The sequence below is a fragment of the Bombus impatiens genome, unplaced genomic scaffold (assembly GCF_000188095.3).
Source record: "Bombus impatiens unplaced genomic scaffold, BIMP_2.2 scf_1499, whole genome shotgun sequence".
Taxonomy (NCBI): domain Eukaryota; kingdom Metazoa; phylum Arthropoda; class Insecta; order Hymenoptera; family Apidae; genus Bombus; species Bombus impatiens.
Window position 1 is genome coordinate 143,416 of NT_177918.1, and position 7,585 is coordinate 151,000.

Consider the following 7,585-nt stretch of genomic DNA (forward strand, 5'->3'; position numbering starts at 1 on the left):
AGCGCATGTTCGCGTTCTCTGAGATTTGCAGGTGGTTTTAATCTGCGCGATATGATATACGCGCGGAAACGAACGACACGCTCGATGGGAATCACCGGTAAAGATTAATATTTGTAAGTGGTTTCCTTGAGGGATTTCCAGGTGAATGGGGTAAAAGGAAAGGTTCAGCTCGTGATTATCTCGCCAGTGAGTTATTAGCTTCGATTAATTTGGTTGGGTTAAATATGGAGCGGGAGGAAGACTGATGCATTGGAAAATAAGTGTTTGGTAAATTAGTATGTAGTTATGTAAATTAATGGATTTAGAGCGAGGAATAATTTTTTAATGTCTGATCGCGTGGTGGTAGAAGTTTTTGCGCGTTGATTAATCCGTGGCAATAAAGAGAAAGGTGAATCTTGATACTTTCCATAATTCCATCTTTGTCAAAAATGAAAAGGAATTGTGAAACAATAAAAATTTATTTACGTGTGAAGGTATATAGATTAGTTTTTTCTCGATTATCTCAGAAATGTACAGAGATACAAATAAGCAATATAAATTCAATACACTTTTTGAGACTCAATCTTTGCCTGGGCAATCATTTGGGTAGTCATTTATATATTTCTTTTAACAATTTTTTATTTTTTTTTTTTTTTTGTGAAAATATCACATAACTAGGTGCTCGTTCTTTGAATAGTTTTATTAAATATGTGCAACATGTTTTTCACTATTATGGTATCAAACTTATATATTGAAAGACAGGAATATTTATGTATCTTAGTAGCATTTACGCTATACATATCACACTAATCTTATATATACTATAAGTTTGTTATACTGTAGGAGATAAAATAATACTTAAAACTACCGAAAAGAAGAAACTTCTTATCCATATAAGAGATGCTTACTAAATGCTCTTCGTTCAAAGACTAAAAAGGTAGACGAGAGGAGCTAATGTAGAAATTGCCATTATTCCATCATTACAAAATTCTTAATCCTAAAAATACCATTCAAATTAATCTTATTTCTATAACTTCAGAAAGAATTCAAACTTCAAACTCTAAATATCTTACCAATCTCATTTGTACCCAAGTTTTCAAATAATGCCAAACTGACTCTATCAAACTTCCACGATTTTACTCTTAACCTGCCCCACGAACCTCCACAAACTACTACAAACTAAGTCCCCACGTCCCCAATCACCCGTTTAGTTCCAACCAACCAGTAAACGAGGCTATTCTTTCTATATATATTCTATATGTAGTATATTTCTTTGATTCGGTACAAGAAAGCACGTAAGGTAAACAGCAATCAGGGCGATTCTGTGGCTGGAGGATCGCCTCGACGAAATTCTTACCGTTAATTAGGGACGCGATGCAATTTCAATCGGAAGTTCTAGGAGTACCAATCGCGAGAACTGGAAGACCAACGTCCAAGTAACAAGCTAACACTCAAGGACTGTCCAATCAGCGCGAGACTCAACGCGATAACCAAATAATCGTCGTTCTGGTATCTTCCGTCAGCCGCGAAACTCGCAACCGTATCGTTCTTACCGGTTCAACGAGCTGTAGCGAAACTTTTTCCCCGTTTTAGACAAGCTCGTTGCCAGTGTTTTCGTTCTTCTTCTTCTCGAAGGCAGATTTCAATACGGCTGAGAAGCTTCTACATTTGGAAAGTTGGCGAAAGTCCTCTGGTTGCTTGAGCGTCTCTTTCCAGATTCGATTGCGGGACCCCGTTGTCACGTGATCTTATAAGGAAATTCTTCTGAGAAGAAACTGAGGAGAAACGATGTCTGTGAGTTATTGTCCCCTCTTGGAACTCTTGCAAAGGAAATTGCGCGAGTTGAATTTGTTCATTGTAATTTTCACGAGTTTACCGGGATTGAAGGATCTTGGAGTTGCGAAGTGGATGTTGAAGTTAGCAGACGATTTGTAGGAATTTACTGTGTTTTCTTTGAGAAATGGAAAATGGTATTAATGAGAAGATATTTGACAGGACGGAACACACGTTAATGGATAATTAATATTTATGATGAAGATACTTTTGTAAAGTACCGAGTGTTGTTGGAGTGGTCGTTAAACCTGGGAACTGTTTTTAGAGATGTCTGTAGGAGACTTATAAACGATAATTGATGTCTATTACGAATTACGAAATGCGAATTTTAAAATTTAAAAATTTTTTCAATCCTACATATGGTAGAATATCGTGAAAAAAAATGAGACAAGAAATAATTTTGAATTTTTCATGCGAGTTCTTCGAGTTGTAAGGAATGCAAAATTAGGATTTTAGCATTCTCTACAAAATATAAAAATTCCATTAACTCTTCAATATAATTAAAATTAAAAACGTTCCGTATGTAAAGATAGAGATACAATTTTTTTAATCAAAAATATACGTATAAATGTTTGAACATGTGTTTTAATTATTTTGTATAATTGATTATAGAATAACAGATATTTAAAGATTTCCCCACGAAGAAAACAAAAATATTTCAGAATAATAGAATTCAAATATTATTGAAAATTATTAAAACACACATTTCAGGTACACTCATTCTCTATACTCTTTAATCACTTTGTTTACGCTTTTCAATCATCGTACACCGCAATCATATAATCATTTGTTAATTTGCATTGGCTTGTTCAGCCCTATGCAAACCAGATTTAATTACTTTTAATAATGAATCATTATATACGCAAATTAATTATTAATTACTAATAATACAAGAACATACAACAACCCGTGTCACGATCTATTTTCACGCGTTTCAATAAAAATAAATGAAAATTACGAAATGTTTATAAATTTTCAAAAATATACACCCAAATCTAACTACAGTGGTTACAAAAAATATTTGTACACCATTGGATCTATTATAGAATTTTTATGCTAATTAATTAAGTCCAAATATATTAAATTTGTAATAAAATGTAAAATCTAACAAAAAGACGCTTCAGGGGGAAATAAAGGTATGTTCAAGTATTTTCTGTAGCCATTGTATAACGTTTCAAACTTCTGCATTTGCCACATGCTCTACAAAACTTACTCGTATCAACTGTATAACAAAGCAATAGTACTTAAACATGACTTTTCAAAGAAATGGCAATTCTAGCTAATACCACAAAGGTACACGATAAACATCGACATAGAAGTGACACTCGATTCACCTTTTCGTCTCTCACAAACGTGTGTCTCATACCCGTTTCACCGTAGTAAAGTGCACCCCTTGAACGTCCGTTCTGTGGACGTTAATTTCTCTCTCTCTCTCTCTCTCTCTCTCTCTCTCTCTCTCTCTCTCTCTCTCTCTCTCTCTCTCTCTCTCTCTCTCTCTCTCTCTCTCTCTCTCTCTCTCTCTCTCTCTCTCTCTCTCTCTCTCTCTCTCTCTCTCTCTCTCTCTCTCTCTCTCTCTCTCTCTCTCTCTCTCTCTCTCTCTCTCTCTCTCTCTCTCTCTCTCTCTCTCTCTCTCTCTCTCTCTCTCTCTCTCTCTCTCTCTCTCTCTCTCTCTCTCTCTCTCTCTCTCTCTCTCTCTCTCTCTCTCTCTCTCTCTCTCTCTCTCTCTCTCTCTCTCTCTCTCTCTCTCTCTCTCTCTCTCTCTCTCTCTCTCTCTCTCTCTCTCTCTCTCTCTCTCTCTCTCTCTCTCTCTCTCTCTCTCTCTCTCTCTCTCTCTCTCTCTCTCTCTCTCTCTCTCTCTCTCTCTCTCTCTCTCTCTCTCTCTCTCTCTCTCTCTCTCTCTCTCTCTCTCTCTCTCTCTCTCTCTCTCTTCTCCCATCTTTTCCTCCTTCCTCTTCTTCACGTGGGCGTATGTTCCACGCGATCGTATCTAATTACACAGCGCCACCGCTCCAAAGGATGGTTGTAATTAGCGCTACTCCGAACATAAAACGCGCGCGTATGGGCGCACTGATTTATTTACCGCTCTTAATTTGCATTCGTCCACTGTCCACGGCTTTTAATTTATGACTGATGCGGGAAGAAGCCATCTGTTATCGTTGCCACGTGAAATTAACTGGCTGACTTTGGTCAGTAGAATGAACATGGAAACCGACGTATTCTACTATGCATACTCCTGTAGTAGGATACGTGTTACAACCAAATAGGAAATTGTTCTATACGAACATTCAGTTGAAAAATGTAGAAGAACATTTTTTCACTCGAAGCTCCGTTTCAAATCAAAAATATAAAAGTGTTAATTGAATTTGGAAGCTTGTCAAGTAGCGAATTTGATCAATTACCGGCAGGACACGAGGGAACAATTGTACAGAATGTTATTCCGCATACGAAAATATCTCTGAAATGTTCAATGTAGCTTTTTTTCAATGCTAGTCCAATGCATGCATACTGAATGACTTTTTAAGTTCTATTGTCTCGTAAACGAGATTTAAAATGGGACGATTGTATTCTGCATGAATTTCGAACTTAATTTTGCATATAGAATAACTTTTTGCCCGATTATGCTGTGTACATGCAACTGAGCGGCCAACAACTGCTGTCTAAAATTATAAACTACGATGATCCTGAAATTCCAAGAACCTCGATAATAGATTTACAAATTTTAATAAATAAGTCTAGAAAATTTTTAGTAAGAATTAGTAAATAATTCGTAGTAAATAATTTTACTAATTAAGAAGTAATAGGATATCGTGGTAGCTCGTCATAAAAATTTATGTTCTTGCATAGAACAAGTGTAAAAGCAAGGAATCTAACGGCAGGTTCGAGGCAATGATCGCTTCTGCTTCGATAATCACAACGCTGGGCCTAGCGCTTAGTTTTTGCATCCCGACTAAGTCGTCGCATCTGCGTTCACATTATTTTCGAGCCGTTGATCATTGTTCTTTGAATTCCGAAGTTCTAACGGCGATGCTCGCCTTACTTCGGCAGTGTTCGGCGGTAATTATTTTTCTTTTCGCGGCCGCGGAGATGAAGGGCACGGAGCGGTATAAATCAGCAAGCTACAGCAACCGGCTTACGCACTTCCAATCGCGATCTGGCGATAAATAGTGAATAATCTATGTGCTTCGCGTAATCGCTAATCGCCGATCTCGGCCTTAATTTATTCTAATCGGCTTACTGATACGCACTTATACAACGTTAGCGCCGTTCTCGGATTTTAGAAACATATTGTATACACTCTATAGATTATCAAATTCTGAACATTAAGTACTTACGTCCTTTGTATTATTTTCTTCTTCTTCGCTTTGTTAATTAAATTTAAATGTCAAAATAAACTCTAATTCCAGAAAAATTTCGCGTAGTCCGATCTTCTTGTTTAAACTTTAATCTAGCACGACGTAGAATTGGTGTTTCCAAACATTCTAATTAAGCATCAAGAAAAAATGAGTAGTCTTGTAGCTCCAGTTTTGTGATTCTTGATGGAGCTTACACGGTCTATATTTATACTTGCATTGATGATAAACAAGGAAGTTTTAATTTGTGGAAGCATTGCAACGAAGATTGGAAACTTCTAACGACGGTTTGAAAACTTGTGTTGTCTTGTAAGCTGTTCTCTTTAACAAAGAATTTGAACTTTCACCGACGCAAGGACGGGATTAAACTTCTCTGTTTGCTTCAATTAAATCTGTACCTAATTTCTTATATTGAATTTTCTGAACATATCGAAGAAATATTATGATAATTTTGGTATTTATATTTTTTGGTATTTATACTAATTTTTCATGTGAATTTTCTAAGTATAATTTTCTTTTAATTGATTACAAAATTTCACGTTATTGTACAAACAGAAGAAATAAAATATCTAACGAATATTATTTGTAATTCAATCTTCAATGTTTTACATTAAAAATTCTGGATTACGTAATCTTCAACTTTTTATATCTAATGCATCTCGATATCTTGAAAAATGTTGATCGTCATCGTTTAGTAGAAATCTCTGTCCATAATTTAATCCTCTTAGTGTGTGTTTCATTTCTGATTAGTACAGATCAAATGGATAACGCAAAGTAGAACATCAAAGTTAAAAGTTTCATCAGTTGAACGAAAATATTCTTTGACACAGATTCTATATAACTTCCACATAAAGCATAGCGCAAAATACCAATGTTTTCCTACAATTATCCGTTCCACAGTTCTTTTCCAACTTGGTTTTGAAATTCTGCTAAAACCCTCAATTACTTTTGTATCAGAGAACATACATATTAATTGATTCATTACTTCGTGGAAAAATAAACCATTAGAAAAAGGAAACGAAAAGTAATAGGAAGATAAATTCAAAGAGGACGAAGCTACTTTTTCTAATTAAAATTCTCAAGTAACAGCATTCGTTTTAACGTATAAAAAGTTCCTTTAAAATATATGGACTGAAAAGGATTAAAAAATGTGAGTTGAGGGGAGGGGATGAAACTTTCTGTAATTAAAATTCTAAAGTATTAAAGCTCATAATAATATTTTCTTTACCGTTAAATAAAGGAAATGGTGGTTCGGAAAAGGATGGAACATTTATTACACGAAACTCATTGTTTTATCTAGCGTGTAAGGACACAATTATTTAAAAAGCATTGAAATAATGGAATTTTTAAAGTATAAAAATTTTCATTTCTAAGTTCGTTGTATGTTTAAAAGAAAAAAATATAAAAAGGCATGGGGAAACGAAATCGAAGACAACGAAACTTTTTCCAAAAGGACAGAACTATTTCTCGATTCACTGATCAAACGGTATAACTACGGTAAAACGATTCGAAATATACAAAGTTGTTTTATGATTAAGCATTAAAAAAGACGAAAAAAACAAATTCGAGGGGACCTTTTTGCTGCACGTGTTGAAAACACATCGACACAAGTCAACCAGAATGTTGCACCAAATCGGCAACGTATTGTGTGAACTAACATACACTGCCATACGACCTCGAGCGCTATAGATCGCTCAGATCTGCCGTGAAGCATACGTAAAACACGGTCGTGGAATATTGCACGCACGTACGCACGTTCCTCGTACGTACGCCTGTAATATGCGTGCGCTACCACGTTTCGTCAGCCGATTTAATCATTAATTTAACAACGAACGTACCGGTGGATTCTGTCGAACAATCGGTAGGGCGGTGTAAAAGTACACGGTAAATAATGCGCGTCAGAGAACCGAATCGTGTTTCACGGATGCTTCCATTTTGATTTAACGTCCACTCATGACCGCTCGTTCGCTTGACCGGCTCCTCGATGCTATCGTCGTTTGGATGTTTGGCACATTTTAGTTTTTGACGTGCAGTTTAATTTATTTTCTTCGTGTATTGATATGGTATGTATATTAAGATTTTTTAAATATTTGTTTGTCTATTTACGTTATTTTTTACGTACACGTATCACGTATCACATAAAACAGTATGTATAGGTAGCATACAGTCTGATTTTTTAATCCTAATATTTTGTAATCTATTTATATATGTCGGAGATGAAAGAACACCGGAGTCCGTAATTGAACAATTGTAGTTATTCAATCCAATTGTAATTGTTCGAGAGTTGTGATAATGAGCTTGGGCTCGAGGCGACAGTCAGTCGCCGAACGTAGCCGCGGTCACGGGATGAACGCTTTGTCTAACAAAGGTATGGAGTAATCCTATAGCTCTCCTTAAAAGAAATATTCGTGGCGACACGCGAC

The 7,585-nt window shown here is 35.8% G+C and overlaps 1 protein-coding gene and 1 long non-coding RNA gene across 2 annotated transcripts in view; both read right to left on the minus strand.

The window, feature by feature from the left end:
* Positions 1 to 7,585, minus strand: part of LOC100740965 — a 93,997-nt gene that overhangs the window by 46,444 nt on the left and 39,968 nt on the right. The gene's annotated exons all lie outside the window — the stretch shown is intronic.
* LOC117152410 lies at positions 555 to 5,427 on the minus strand. The gene is made up of 2 exons (XR_004462791.1): positions 5,145 to 5,427; positions 555 to 1,754 (listed from the first exon to the last, which is right to left on the minus strand). It is a non-coding gene; the product is annotated as an uncharacterized LOC117152410 (long non-coding RNA).